The sequence below is a fragment of the Episyrphus balteatus genome, chromosome 1, assembly GCF_945859705.1.
Source record: "Episyrphus balteatus chromosome 1, idEpiBalt1.1, whole genome shotgun sequence".
NCBI classification, from domain to species: Eukaryota; Metazoa; Arthropoda; class Insecta; order Diptera; family Syrphidae; genus Episyrphus; species Episyrphus balteatus.
This window is the reverse complement of record NC_079134.1, coordinates 97,294,546-97,310,589: the sequence shown is the minus strand read 5'-3', so window position 1 is coordinate 97,310,589 and position 16,044 is coordinate 97,294,546. Positions and strand designations below refer to the sequence as shown.

Here is a 16,044-nt window from a genome sequence, read left to right as displayed (position 1 = left end):
TCAATTTCCGAAATTGAACTTGTTTTTTTTTTTTTTTATTTTCTCAATAATCGTCAATAATCGTCAATAAATAAACCATAGCTAAATAGGTCTCGTTTTTGGAGAATTTATTAGTTTTTGGATGCAATATTTGATTTTTTTAAAGTGTTTATTAATTTATGCCAATCACCGATTAATTTGCAAATTCCACAAACGAAAAAAAATATTAATGATTAATTTCTAAATATAACCAATATGTTAGAGTAAATTATTTTAATATGTGTATCGAAAAACTATTCGTTTTTTAATACAAGATATAGCCGGAATGTATGTTGAACGGCGGCCGTGTTTAAATTAATAGTTTCTAATACTAAAACGAACGCTTCTTTGAATAGGCGAAAGTTTTGAAAAAATCTGTGAGAATTATTATCAAAATGGTCATGTACACTTAAATATGCGATGGAAGAGACAAAGGATTTGATTTGTTTCTAAGTTGCCTTCTTAATCGTATCGTACCTAATATGAGTAATTTTTTTAAATTTTCATTTTCCAAAATTAGTGCGTTTAAACGTCGAAAAATTTTGCTATAGCTGAATCACTTTGAATTTTTTAATGACCCAAAAGTCGAAATTTACATACATTGAATACAATTTTGGAAAATGCGTAAAAGGTTTTATTACACATATTAAAATAATTTACTCTAACATTATGGTAGAAATTTGTAGAAATTAATCATTCATATTTTTTTTTGTTTGTGGAATTTGCAAATTAATCGGTGATTGGCATAAATTAATAAACACTTTTATAAAATCAAATATTGCATCCAAAAACAAATAAATTCTAGAAAAACGAGACCTATTTAGCTATCGTTTATTTATTGACGATTATTGAGAAAATAAAAAAAAAAAAAAAAACAATTATAATTTCGGGAATTGAACCCCAGACACCCGAGTAAGAGGCAACTACTAAATCACCTAGACTAATACGACTTCTAGGGATACGAAAACTTTTATTTATATAAACTATTTAGGAAATATTGAATCAGAATTGACTTAAAATAGCTATAAAGATTCTCAAACTGTTAAACGATTATCATCGATTCGATTATCGTTTTCAAAGTTACGGAATGACCCCCCAGTTGTATAAAGTTATACAAAGTTTATAAATAAGGGGGATAGTGTTTTATAAATTTATTCTGCTGAACAAAAAAGTAGTGTACAAGTTTGCCAGAAAACTCATAGATTTTATGCTATTTAGGAAAACCTGCACCAGGTAAAATCTTTAAAAAATGTGATTTTTTGCTTTAGTCAAAAATGGGTAAGAATTCAAAATTTATTTTTGTAGTTAAAATTTATTTTTATGTAAGACCTAGTTACCAAAATTGTTTAAAGTGTGCTTCTTAATTTTGTATGCTTGATGGAGCTCGTTTTTTGGATTTTATTGCTAATATTAATTGATGGAGGTCCTGCAATATGATTTACCAAATCCCATCCAGGATATTTAACTGTTTCAACTAGCTGCTTCGTTCATATTATGAACACGATGACGCTCCAGCCCACTAAGGACACGAATTTTAAAATTTGCTGATGAAGAGTACGGTAAAATCATTGGATGGGAAGATATTGTTCAATGAGTTGCAAGATTTACAAACTGCAAAGTATTGGCTTTTTTTATGAATAAGAGTGAAAAACGTTACTTATTTGACAATCATAGCATTTTTTGTAGAACAAGAAGAATGTATTCTCGAACCAACAATTGAAAAAGAGCAAAAGAGCAGTACTTAATATTAATATTAAGGGCTGTAACTTTTACAGTACATTTATTTTTGTCATTTCCAATAATATTTTCGATATACACTGCCGCTCATCTGAATAGGTTCACATTTTAGTTCATCTTACTCTTAGCCTGTCTTGGTATTTAATGCAATGGCACATCTTTTTTATATATGTAACGAGAGAACATCTTTATGCGCTTAGTTTAGGAGAAAAAAATTGTCTTGGGGCCTACCGTCCTTCTCACACGGTACCTAGACCAAATCTAGTAAAAAAATCAAGCATATTTTTTGGCTCATCTGAATAGGTTCAAAAGCAAAAAATATTTATAAATGATGAGTTGCATGGGTCTGTTGGACTCAAAATTGTGTCTGTAAATAAATCTGATTGTGTATAACCTGTAAGGATGAAAACGGGTCGTGAAAAAATCTTTAGGCGCGAAAAAAATGGGGAAAATAAAAGAAGTCTTTGAATCAGCCCGAAACCAACGATGCATTGGGACATAAACAAACGCAAGTTAAAATTTAGTAAGCAGTTATTTGCGCAATATCCAAGGGTATAAAAACAACATTAAAAGTCGATGCAACTCAGTCACAACATGGCCCGATAGATGTGCAATGATCAGAACAGCATGACTTTGCGCTAAAAATTAAGCCGAAAACCGGTATAAAATGCAGTTTAACGACATTTGAGAAGAACAAATCTTCGCAAAAATTACCACTTTACAAACCACGAAAAGAATGCTTTTGCTGTCTCTTTCGCTAGTGGACACAGAAATAGCACACATTTGTTTAACCGTTAAATTTTTAACCGCGTTCAAAAGTTGTAAACGAAAATGCATTTATTTTATTGCTACTATTTAATTAACAAGTATTTTTGAAAAAAATTGGCAGATAAAATCATTAGACTGCGAAAAAAGGGAGAATTGCTTTCGATCTTCATAGTGAAGGGAAAAATCCTTCTTAATTAGCTTAAACTCTAAGTTTTTCGAAAAAATGATAAATAAAACCATTTATTTAGAAAGAGCAAACAGAAATTTAAACTCTGAAATTAAATTGCGTTAACTGCTTCCCTGCAAAACTTCCAAACGAGTGGATAGAGCGATCACAAAGAAACGCATATGTGGGCCTTTTAAGTAATATAGTATTCGGTGAAAAAAGTGCCAAGCAGACTTTTAAGAAGGAAACTTAATGATGCTGAGTTATACAGACAGGTAAGCTAGAAAAATCAAATGATAAAGACACATAAAAGATCGCCTAACATTAGCTAAAAAACATCTGAATAAAAACATGCAATTTTGAATGAGAGTCTTTTAGAGTGATGAAGTAAAGATTAAGTGCCTTGGAACCGATGACAAAACAATTTTCCATCGATGTTTGCACCTAGCCATCTCAAATTCACGTTCTTAACGCCATAGAAAATGTATAAATTGATGTCAAGGTTAAGCTTAGGGAAACATCTTTGGGCCAGAATCAAAGAAGCGTGGTACCGTACTCCACAAAGTGAATACCAGACGTTAGTTGAAAGTTTACCAAAGAGGTGCCAATGAACTTTGAAAAACCGTGGTCTACTAACAAGTTACTAACTAAGTAGTATTGAATTTATTGGAAATTGTAAGAATTTTTGCTTAGAAATGATTATTTTTATGATTTTGAATTGAAATGAAATAATTTATAATTATTAATTTTATGAATCCCCATAAGCTAATGCATGCCCTGATATAAAAATTATAATATATAAGTTAAAAGGTCCCAAATAAATCCAATTTTTGTAAGAAAAATCAATAGTGTGCTATTTCTTTGTCCATAGCTTTATATACAGGGTGTCCCACAGTCACCGCCCCAAACGAAAACCATGGATTCCTGAGGTCATTTTAAGTCGAAAAACTTAAGAGGTAATTTTCTCGTTTTCGTCCCGTTTTCGAGTTACCACGGTTTTTATGATTTATGTTCTCTTTTCCCTTATCTAGCTTTATCTTTGCCAAACTACGTTTGATTTGAAAATTTTTTTTACAACCAATCAAGAATTTATTACAGTTTTAGTTTGTCTCAAAACTTTTTTTTTTGCGGACAACCGTTTCTTCACAATTTGGCATCAAACACAATTTTCTTCGTTTTTTAAGTTGTTTTTTACACTTTCATATCATTTAAGTCAAAAAAACACGTTAATGAGTATTAATTTTTTGTGCTTTTTATTAAAGCCCAGTTTATTTTCATAAAAAAAAATAAGTTTTATTTCATAAAAAAGGCTACTGAAAGTAATTAAAAAAAAATAAACAAACTGAGTGAATTAAAAAAAAAATAATTTTTAAATAAAAAATTAATTTAAATGAATTAAAAACTTTTTCTGAGCTATTGTGGTTAAGAAAAGAACAAATAAATAAAGCTCAGAAAAAGTTTTAATTCATTTAAATAAATTTTTTATTTAAAAATTATTTTTTTTTTAATTCACTCAGTTTGTTTATTTTTTTTTAATTACTTTCAGTAGCCTTTTTTATGAAATAAAACTTATTTTTTTTATGAAAATAAACTGGGCTTTAATAAAAAGCACAAAAAATTAATACTCATTAACGTGTTTTTTTGACTTAAATGATATGAAAGTGTAAAAAACAACTTAAAAAACGAAGAAAATTGTGTTTGATGCCAAATTGTGGAGAAACGGTTGTCCGCAGAAAAAAAAGTTTTGAGACAAACTAAAACTGTAATAAATTCTTGATTGGTTGTAAAAAAAATTTTTCAAATCAAACGTAGTTTGGCAAAGATAAAGCTAGATAAGGGAAAAGAGAACAAAAATCATAAAAACCGTGGTAACTCGAAAACGGGACGAAAACGAGAAAATTACCTCTTAAGTTTTTCGACTTAAAATGACCTCAGGAATCCATGGTTTTCGTTTGGGGCGGTGACTGTGGGACACCCTGTATATATATCGTTAGTTAATCATGAAACGAGATTGCCGTACCTGTTTGTCTATTTTCGATGGAAATAGGTATGTTTTCGTTTTTTACTAAGTCTGCTTTTACACGAAGACGCAAAAGTTCAAGATGCACATCATTTTATATATATTTCTATAGTACTATCATGAAGTAGAATTTATTTCAAGTCACCACAATTTTGGGGTGGCGCTCAGTGTATTTATGTCATACAAATTCTGCTCTTTCAAGTTACCACCAAAGTTCCTGAGATCGTTTCACTTCATGATAGTACTATGGAAATATAGTGCAAATTCACAAACGCATCACTGCAGAGATGATTTGCGTTCATTCCTGTAGCACGTTCATTAACGCAAATAATTAGCATCACTTAAAATGTCAATTGCTCATTATTGCAAAGCTGGATAAATTGATGCGCAAATATCAAACAAAAAAGCATCAAGAATTTTCTTGGTAAGTTGTTGATGCCGACGCGATTTGGAGTAAAAATGGAAGAAAAGGACAATGAAAAGTATTTAATCAAATTCTAAATTGTTTATAAATTAATTATTTTGATGAAATTCAGGGAATATTTTACCAGGGCACAAATTAAACTACTAATGGAAATATGAAGGTGAACTTATTGCAGGCCGAAAATCGAAGTCAGTATTGTGGAAGAAAGTTCTGGACGAGATAAAATGTCTGGCTCCAGATTTTTATCACAACAAGGAGTTTTTATTAGTATCACGTCCATCATTAAGCAAAAATCAGCTGAGCAATGATCAGAATCGCAAAAAAGCAGTGATGCCTAATCACTACCAACAAATTTGACGTTTGTGAATTTACCCATATATACAATGGTGCACATAAGAGTAAAGGAGAAATCGATCAAAGAAAAATCCTACCTGACTTATAAATAGTACCTAACTTAATGTCCAATAAATAAGGGATGTGTCTGTAGAAATACAGTACAGCCTTGCAGTATGTCTGCCACTAAAAATAAATATAAATATTTCCCCAAGAATGTTCCCCTATTCGCAAACTTCAGAGCGTAATTGACTGACGCGTCGGATAAAACGGAGGGAACAGCGCTCGCAACCGCACCCGACGGATGAAAACTTGTCAAAAAGTCAAAGAAAACAACAACAAAAAAATAATTTTTTTTATAAACGCTCTTAGTTTATTGATATTAGCCCCGTTTCATTGGAGGTGGTAGTTTACGAGAATATGGCTCGTATGTAGAAAAAATTAGCTTAGACTACAGTACCTTGCCATATTATTAGGCCCAAGCGAAAAAAATACAATTTTTCGGTTCAGTTTTTGCTCAGTTTTTAAAGTTTTTGTCGAAATATCTTGAATTTTGTTTGTCCCATTTACTTGTACATATCATGTAGATACGGATTGACTTGAAAAAAGTTTAAAAATTCATACTTTTTGATAAAAATAACGTACAAAAGGGGATAAGCTCCAAAAAACGTACCCTATGGAATTCACGCCCGGATAATTACCAGACCGGTCCAATACTTAATTTCTTGTACCGAGGAATAACGTGACATTCTTAACTTTATGACAAGGATCGCAACTTGCATAAATATAGAAGCCCTGATCGTCTGGAAAGTAAAACATGTTCTTAGATTTGGGGTAGTTTTTTTCTTTTTTATAAGACCAGACGAGCACAGCTATTCAAAGTACATTATTCCAATAAAAAAACATCCTCTTGTCATTATTGGCTGTTGTACTATCTCAGGGAAAGGATGAGGTTCTTTTTATATTGTGGAAAACGCCATAACTCCAGACCAACACAAAAAGGAGCTTGGGAACGTTTTGATTCTACGATTTCGGAATAGGCTGGGGGCTCGAAGCTGCTATATTTATGCAAGTTGCGATCCTTGTCATAAAGTTAAGAATGTCACGTTATTCCTCGGGACAAGAAATTAAGTATTGGACCAGTCTGGTAATTATCCGGGCGTGAATTCCATAGGGTACGTTTCTCGGAGCTTACCCCCTTTTGTACGTTATTTTTATCAAAAAGTATGAATTTTTAAACTTTTTTTAAGTCAATCCGTATCTACATGATATATGCAAGTAAATGGGACAAAAAAAATTCAAGATATTTCGACAAAAACTTTAAAAACTGAGCAAAAACTGAACCGAAAAATTGTATTTTTTTCGCTTGGGCCTAATAATATGGCAAGGTACTGTATTTTCTCACTTTTCAGAGCATTTTCTTCAGATCGATCTCATTTTATTGAGATAGATCTAAAAAATGTATACCTAATGTAAAGTGACAGGGGCTTAAGCTTATTTTTTTTTTTTTTTGTTTGCTATATGACCCAATTTGATTGATTCTGAAGTATATTTGTCATAGTGTTTGCTATATAAAAACATTATTTTTCTTTACGACGCAGCGGCGCGGGCGCGCCGCCAAACATGAATCAAATGATTGATTTAACTCCAATCGCACTGGGTGGTATGCAAAAGCCAGGGGCCAGTTATAGCTATCATTGAAATGCATCATTATTTGCAATTTTAAGCTAGAGAGCAACCAAATATGGCTATAAGGGGTATCAGCATCAAACTAATGATACATATATAGAACATTTTTACTCAAAAAATAATTGATTTTGAACCTTTCTTAAATTATAATTTCATCATTTCACTGATTGAAATTGATTTCAATGAACAGCTGATTTTCGTTTCCATATTTGGAACACAAATCGATTCGATGAATCAAGTGGTCTGTTCTCATCTGTCAGTTTTCAATGATCAACTCTAATCTCAAATGTTTGCAAACCTGCATTAGTGGGCTTTCCAATGATGTAAATTTTTCAATGATAGCTATAACCGACTTGTCAAAAACCACTCTACTGATTTGTTTCAATGGTGAATTCCAATGATAGCTATAACTGGGCCCCTCAGTGTCATATTATTTTGAGCTTTTGCAAGCATTCGTATGCTTAATTGTTCTGAGGCTCATTTATCTCAATTGAGAGATTTTAGTATGCAGGAAAAAAGCTTTCACATTCAAATGAAGTAAAGCTCGTAAAATATTGAGACTGAAAATAAGTTGTCTCAGGAACCAAAATGGCCGAATATTTAAATATTTTTGTTCTCGTTGACTCAACAGGAAGTTATGAAATTCTTTATTATGTTACCCTTACCCAAATTGGCTTTGGCGCAATTGATCATCTCTAATGATTCTGTTAGCAAACAAAAAAGACTTGTGTCACTCGAGGACTGCCGCGGTAAAGCTATTGCATTGCATTTTTTATCGACTTATGCAATTATAATTTATTTACCTACACTACACAAAACCAATGACTATGTTTTTTTGTATTTACCTATCAATTCATATACAACAACAAGGTCACATTTGAAAACATGCATACACACAATCTCATGTCATAAACTTCTCCAGACAAAAAAAAAAAAATAAGAAAACACAAGAATACTTTTTCTCTTCTGATTTAATATCGCAAGCGCAATGCAACGCTTTATTCGTTCACAAATCAGAAGAAGTTGAACAAGAAACAGAAGAAAATAATAAAATACATACACACCATACCATACACGTATAGCGAATTATCTATGTGTGGGGTGTACTAATTTTTCGTTACGAAATATGATGTGAATGAGTTAAAAAGAAATAATCCAAGAGTGCAAATTTTTAATTTATCTGAGAAAATGGACGAAAATGAATTGATTAATTGTTTGAAAAACCAGAATGAAATTTTGAAAGATGTTAACTTAGTGTGTAAAGCCATGTGGAAAAAACCAAATAAAAATTCGTATACAGCAGTGATTGAATTGGATAGCAAGAGTTTTAATGAAGTAATGAAAGCTGGTAAACTAAGTGTTGGATGGGATAAATGTTTAGTGAAAGAATCATTTTATGTTAAGAGATGTTTTAAATGTCTGGGATTTAATCATAACAGTAAGGATTGCAAAGCTGAGAGTAAGTTGTGTGCTAAATGTGGTGGATGTCATATCTTTTCTGATTGCAAGGCTGAATGTTTGAAATGTGTGAATTGCGTACGAATGAATGAAGAACTTAAATTAAATTTGAAAACAAATCACAGTGCGTTTGATAATGAGTGTGAAGTATATAAGCGTAAGCTTAGAGTGTTGCAGAGTAGATCTTTGTAGCAAACAAAACCAATTTCAACAAAAAATTTAACATTTTATTATTTGAATATTCAAAGTTTACTGGCGAATAAAAGTGAATTGGAACTTTTAGTACACAGTTATCAGCCTGATGTTATTATACTATCAGAAACTTGCATAACTAGTGAAATTGATGAATCGGAAATTGGTATTGTTGGGTACAAAAAAGTGGCTTGTTATTCACACTCAAGATACACAGGAGGTGTGCTTATTTATATTAAAAAAGGACTTCGTTCACAAGTTATAGACATTTTAAACTTTTCAAGTGTGTGGTGTATACAAATGTTGATGTGGATAAATGATGAGAAATGGATGGTAGCAGTGTTTTATAGATCCCCTAGTACTTCAAAAACAGACTTTCTTACATTTTTTTCGGATTGGTGTTTACGTTCAATTAAGAGTGATGATAATGTTTTAATGGTGGGTGATTTCAATATTGACCTTCTGACGAAAGATCGTTACGGAGAAAAAATGTTAGAAATTCTAACTGATCAAGGCCTCTGTCAGATTGTTAAACAACCGACCAGAATAACTGATCAATCATCTACTTTAATAGACTACGTTATTACAAATAATGATCTGAAGTCAAGAGTTAAATATGCGATACATGCAGTTGATAAAATTACGGATCATGAAACTATAACTATTGAACTGCAAATTAAAAAGAAACCGGAAATTAAAAGAAGCGAGTATAAGGTTTTACGATACACAAAAGAACGTTTTGATTCATGTCTTAACGAAGAATGTTTTCAGAATGTATTTTTAAAAAATGACTTGAATGATTTGTCATATACTTTCAGTGAAAAACTTAAAAAATGTTGTGAAATGTTAACGGTTACAAAGCTAAGTCCCCAATCTGAAGACAGTGAATGGTTTAATTTAGAACTACAGAGATTAAAAAGTGAAAAAATTAGAGCTTATAAAATAGCGGTTTTAAACAAAACAAGTGAAAATTGGTTGAGGTACAAGAATCTACGTAATAAATATAAAAATGAAATTCGAAGTGCAAAGAGTGACTACATCATTTCCAAAATATCTGCTAAGGAGGGTAATCAAATTGAAATGTGGAAAATTTTGAAAAATATGGTTTTGCAGAATAAAAAATCAAACAACATTGATTTTGTACGTTTTGGTGATGAAATTGCAATGCAATCCAGTGAAATAGCGAACAAGTTTAATAATTACTTTGTTGATAGTATTCTCGAAATAAATGCCTCGATACCATATGTTCCCTTTGTCCCACCTGATATAAATATAAATTCTGTTTTTACTTTCAGTTTTTGTAATGAAAGATCTCTTTACACTTTAATAAATAAATTAAATAACAAGAAAGATATGTGTAGACTAAACAAAGATATGATTCTTCAGTCGATTGAAATTATCGGTCCGGTACTTATGAAAATAATAAATACTTCCCTGTTGACTGGTACATTTCCTGAAAGTTGGAAAGAATCATTGATTATCCCTGTTGAAAAAGTGAATAATACGAACAAGTGTGAAGAATTCAGACCAATAAATATGTTACCATTGTGTGAAAAAATATTAGAAAAATTTGTTGCAGAACAGTTTCAAAATTATTTAGAATGTAATAATCTGTTGATACAGGAACAATCTGGATTTAGAAGTGGACACTCATGTGAAACAGCGATTAATTGTGTTGTGTGGAACTGGAAGAGGAAGATTGACTGTGGACATTCGATAGTGGCTGTGTTTCTTGATTTGAAAAGAGCGTTTGAAACGATTGATAGGCAAATATTACTGAGCAAATTACGTTTATATGGTGTATGTCATCGTGAATGGAAATGGTTTGAATCTTATCTTACCAATAGAAGTCAAAGAACTAGTGTGAATGGTGTGACATCGGATGCAAAAGTAAACAATTTGGGAGTGCCGCAAGGTTCTGTTTTGGGAGTGTTCTTGTTTCTTTTGTATATAAATGACTTCAAAAAATGTTTGAAATATTGCAGCATGAAACTTTTTGCGGATGATAGTCTGATTTATATTTGTGGTAAAAATGGTGAAGATATGTGTGAGAAATTGAATGATGACTTAAAAAGAATTGATGTATGGCTGAAAATGAACAAGCTTAAGGTGAATGTAACGAAAACTAAATATATGAAGTTTGGAATGAATGAAGATATTGATGTGAAAATGGATAGTGAGTCTTTAATTTGTGTTGAAAGCATTAAGTATTTGGGTTGTGTCATAGATAGAAAGTTGAATCTAAAAGAACATGCTAGTCATGTATGTGCAAAAATCTCAAAGAAAATTTATTTTTTAAGCAGAATACGTAAACACTTAACATTCAATGCTGCGATTCTCATTTATAACGCGATAATTTTGCCACACTTTAATTATTGTTCAACCTTATTATATGGTTCGAATGCAGACGTGAAACTAAGACTTCAAAGACTGCAAAATAAAGGTATGAGAATAATCCTAAGAATGAATGTATATACTCCAATTCGTGTTTTACTTGAATGCTTGTGTTGGATGAATGTGAAGCAGAAATTGACGTTTGACGCTATGATTTTTATTTTTAAAATACGAAATGGTATGTTACCGGATTATTTATCGGACGGATTAGTGGAAGTGTCCGCAGTTCAGCCTTATAGTTTGAGAAATGCTACCAACATCAGACCACAGCGTTGTAGGTTAAGTAATACCCAAAGTTCAGTCTTCTATGATGGCATTAACTATTTTAATAACTTACCAAGTGGAGTGAAGAGTGAAAATAATTTAAATGCATTCAAAAAAAAATTGTGTGAATTTATTAAAATTGATATAAACTAATACAAATAATACACATAAGATCATAAGTATATGAAATATTAACAATTTATAGTATATTTAAAAGTTTTTCAACTAATCTCGTTTTTAATTACCTCTTCTAGTGCTAGGGACTAATAGAGCCCAATCTTATTTATAAGATGGGTACTCTTGGCTTTAGCCAGGATGGTATGCGGAAACTCTATTAAAAAAAAAAATTTCTTGGTTAGCTCCCCATGCCAGGCCAGCGTTAAAATCTATGCAATAGCTTAAAAAATAATTGCGATTTTGAACTAGGTTAGTTTCAACTATTAACTAAGCTGTTAAAAAAATAGAAACACTTAATTAAAACCCAAAAAAACTTAGCTGTTTGTTGAAAAGAGTTAAGATTTTTGTAGAATTTTTTACTTTCAAATGAATGTTGAACGTTTATTATATAATTTAAAGTAAATTATTAAATTATTCTTTTAATATGGCGCATGTCAATGGGAACAGCGAAACCTGCAGTCAAAACCATCACGAACTCATTTTAGCAATTCTTTGTTGCGATGAAACTATGAGAGTAACACATGCTTATATTTGGAACTCATAGGAAAATTGGTCAATGTTATGAACACCGAAAGAATCAAATAAACCAGAAGAATTCTATAAAAAACGATTGCAGGAGTGAAAAATAAGATATTAAGGAAAGCTTTAACGAAATTGTCTCTGTTCTCAATATGGACAGGAGTCAGTGCTAGAATTCTTCTTCGCATTCCGAAGGATGTTGACACTAAAGCAATTTACACGGAATATATGTTATATATAAAGTAAAGGAGTCTTATGTGGAATTCTTCAAAAACAATTGATTATAATCAATAATTATTGGTAATTGTCCAAGAAATGTAGTATTCGATTTGTTAAGAAAAGTTGCAAAAGTTGATAGATGATACCGATGCCAAATCCAGTGCAAACAAAAGGGTTTTAACTTTGTATTAATACAAACTAGTTAAATAAAAACGCCTTAGGTTATTAAAATGTCTTATTTTTGTTAAGTAAACTGATTGATCAAGCATTTGTTCAATATTTTGATTAAAAATTTGAAAAAATTTAGGTAACTCATGTTACATTAATTTAGTAACTCATGTTACCTGCGATTTACTATTGCAAAAATAAAGATAATGCATTTTTATTGAATCAATTTTAAAAACGAATATTGTGTAACAAAGCTTGCTAATGTTAATTCATTTAAGCAATCACAAGGGGATATTGTCATCGTCACTATTAGATTCATCTTGTTTTCTGTGGGCTTATTTTTCCGTCACGTTCATGTGAAATTCTTCTTTTAGATTTATACTCCCTGAATTTAATTTCTAGCCATAAGGGTATTTAAAGAATTTTTTCTTCCAACTTGCATAAAGAGTTGGCGTTCGTAACTAGTCATTTGCTATTGGAAAAGTTAAAAAAAAACCTGCATAATTTGTTAACATTTCGTGCCCACAAACAAAAATTCAATGATTCGATTCCATGGTACATAAGTTCCAAAAAATGGGTCTCACATGGTACACACATACATAAATTCCAAAAATTAAATGTTGGTGTAAGCTGTAAGGTATTATTAGTACAAACTTAAATTTGAACTTATATAGTTATACAGGGTGTCCCAAAAGTCAACGTCGAAACGAAAACGGTAGATAGAGTAGGTGGTGACAGTTATCAGAAAAATAATTAAAAAATCGCAGCTTTATATTTTGTGAGCTAAGAGCATTCGAAAAAAAATCGAAAAAATGGTCACCCTGTGACGGTTTTTCATGTGCCGTGACTACAAATCTTAATTTTTCAAATCTTACATTTTTTCTTTTGTTACGGAACCTTGAATAACCCTGCTTCAAAAATTATAACTCAGCTGCATCAGTTTTAAAGTAAATATTACTTTTTTGCCAAACTAAGTACTAAAAAATTTTACATGACTCTAATTCAATGTACCGTAGTGTAAAAAAAAATGCACTATGATGTTTTGGCAAGTTATCTTAAAAGTTGGTGTGTTCAATTCTCTTTATATGGTTTAACATTGTTGGGAATATTCCATAAATAACTGAGATAAAATTTTTTTTCTTAAGAAATCCGACTTTTTTATTAGGTAATTTTTCCATATTATATAAGTTTTGTACCCTTTCAGAACCTTTCAGAATACAAAAACTTAAATAAAATGGAAAAATTACCTAATAAAAAAGTCGGATTTCTTAAGAAAAAAAATTTTATCTCCATTATTTATTGAATATTCTCAACAATGTTATACCATTTTGAAACATTAGAGATCCATTTCTGGCGAGTTCATCTGCTCGCAGTTTCCCAAAATATCTCTGTGACCCGGCACCCAAAAGAGGTGAATGTTAAACTGTTCTGACATCTCCATGAGAGATGATCAGCAATGGTGACGTCGCACAGTGTGACAAATCGCTCATCTAGCGGAATATAATTAAAAAAATTACTTGCAAGAATCTATCCAAAAACCGGTTTTATGTGAAGCTAATACCTTGTACTAAGTAAGTGTGTTTAAATTTTTGTGTGGATCTTAAAGTTGGAATTTGTAATTTTTTGAGGTAAAATTGAGTTTTAAAGGTGCTTTGGTTAATATGGTTTTATAAGTGTTTATTTAATTTGAAAATTTTGTATGATTTTTATTAAATATAATATAGGATCATATTAATTTAGGTAAAATCTCATTTCATATGATGTTCAATATTTTGCTATTGTGCTTAAAAGTTGAAAAATCGTGTTTTTTGTGTTTATTTTTACATTAAGTGTAGAAAATTTTAAATTATTCCGCTTTATTCCATTCAGAATCTATATGTATTTTAAAGCTTGATGTATTAGCTTTCATTGCGTTTTAAGTTGCTGCGCATAACTGCGACACCCATACATCTTTTTTCCATTTTCGATCTAGCCTTCCAGAATAATAACTACTATGGAAATAATCAAAAACAAAATTATATGGATTGTAATGTTAATTTGAAGAGTCTTTTGCGTGGATTTTATTGGCTTTAACAGGTCTTTTAAATGGTCTTTATTCTTGTTTTTTTTTTTAAATAATTTTCGAAATTTTAAGAAACAAATTTTTAATATTTGGGTGTCTAAATTTAAAATTAAATTCCCTGCACCACCAGTGCTAACTTTATTCTTACAGGGGCATCTAATTTTTGTTTTCAGACACCTTAAGCTTCCAACCGAGTTAGTTGTGTGTTAAATTTCAAAAACCGTTTTTGTTAATGGCACTGTTAATGCCAAAGTTATCGAAAATACCCAAAAAATAAAAATCTGATAAAAAAGTTGTTTCCTTATGTTTCGATATTTTTTAAAAACTAGAAGGCATAGGAACATATGATTTTTAGTGTTTGATAAAGAATCAATTGAGACAGTTGGATTTATCAATCAATTTTGTATTGACATAAACAGTCTTTAAAAAAATAGTATTCTATGTGTTTTTTTAATTTTTTTTTCCCAAATTTTGATTTTGAAATCGATTATTTCAAAAACTATTTATTAAAATAACTTGATTTAAAAATAAGAATTCAGTATAAAATGTTAGCTTTTGAAAAAGGTATCATTCATAACTTTGAGTGTTGCCGTCGTTTTTAAATATTTTTTTTCTTTATTTTAAGTAATTTTTTTGAAAATTTAAGAAGGAGGGCTCTTAAACGGGGGGAGATGGACCCCTCTACCGTAACAAAAAATGCTTGTATTTAACTCCTCTTCAAGAATCCGTTACAATTTTTTACCTTCTGAGTTATCAAACTTTTGCCCAAAAATGACCCCCATTAAACCTCTTTTGGTTAAAAATATGAAAAACTATTAACAAAATTGTTGTTAATTTTCATTCTGTATATATTTGTTATAAAGTCAATAAAAAAAAATCCTCGAAAAGTTTTAATCTGTGAGCGCTATTAATTTAATTCCGATAGATGAGAAAATTGTCACACTGTGCGTCGTCAGCGTATGCAATCACTTTGAATCCATCTATTTCTAGATTGACCAGTGGTTCTTTAACCACCAAGTTCCACAGGAGTGGGGAGACTAACCCTCCTACTGACAAATCTTCTTGCTGAGAATTCTCCTAGAGTTGAGTTTATGATTCTGTTGAGTTTATATAGCTATCTACTTTAAGGTTCTTCAGTGCATTTGTGATTGCTATATTGCTGACGTTGTTGAACGCGCCTTCGATATCAAGAAATGCAACTAAGGTGAACTCTTTGTGATGGAGGGAATATTCAATAGTACGTACTACAGTAAGTAGTGCTGTTTCAACCGATTTCCCTTTAAAATAAGCTTGTTGTGCTTAGAAAACGGGGAAAAAATGTTGTACTTTGAGATTCAGTCCATAAAATCTACAAACAATTTGGTGCTTGAGCAAAAAAATATTTTCAAAAAGAATAAGTTATCCTCTGTTTAGAACTGTAAAGAAATTTGAAATTG

The 16,044-nt window shown here is 30.8% G+C and overlaps 1 protein-coding gene across 6 annotated transcripts in view; it reads left to right on the top strand.

Moving 5' to 3' along the window:
- Nucleotides 1-16,044, top strand: part of LOC129906641 (uncharacterized) — a 215,412-nt gene that overhangs the window by 2,203 nt on the left and 197,165 nt on the right. Inside the window, exon 1 of one of the 6 annotated variants that reach the window (XM_055982467.1) lies at nucleotides 721-2,964. The exons of the other annotated variants lie outside the window; for them this stretch is intronic. The gene's annotated coding sequence lies outside the window, so the exon portion shown is untranslated. Of the gene's footprint in view, nucleotides 1-720; nucleotides 2,965-16,044 lie in introns of those variants that run through there. 6 annotated transcript variants of the gene reach the window in all.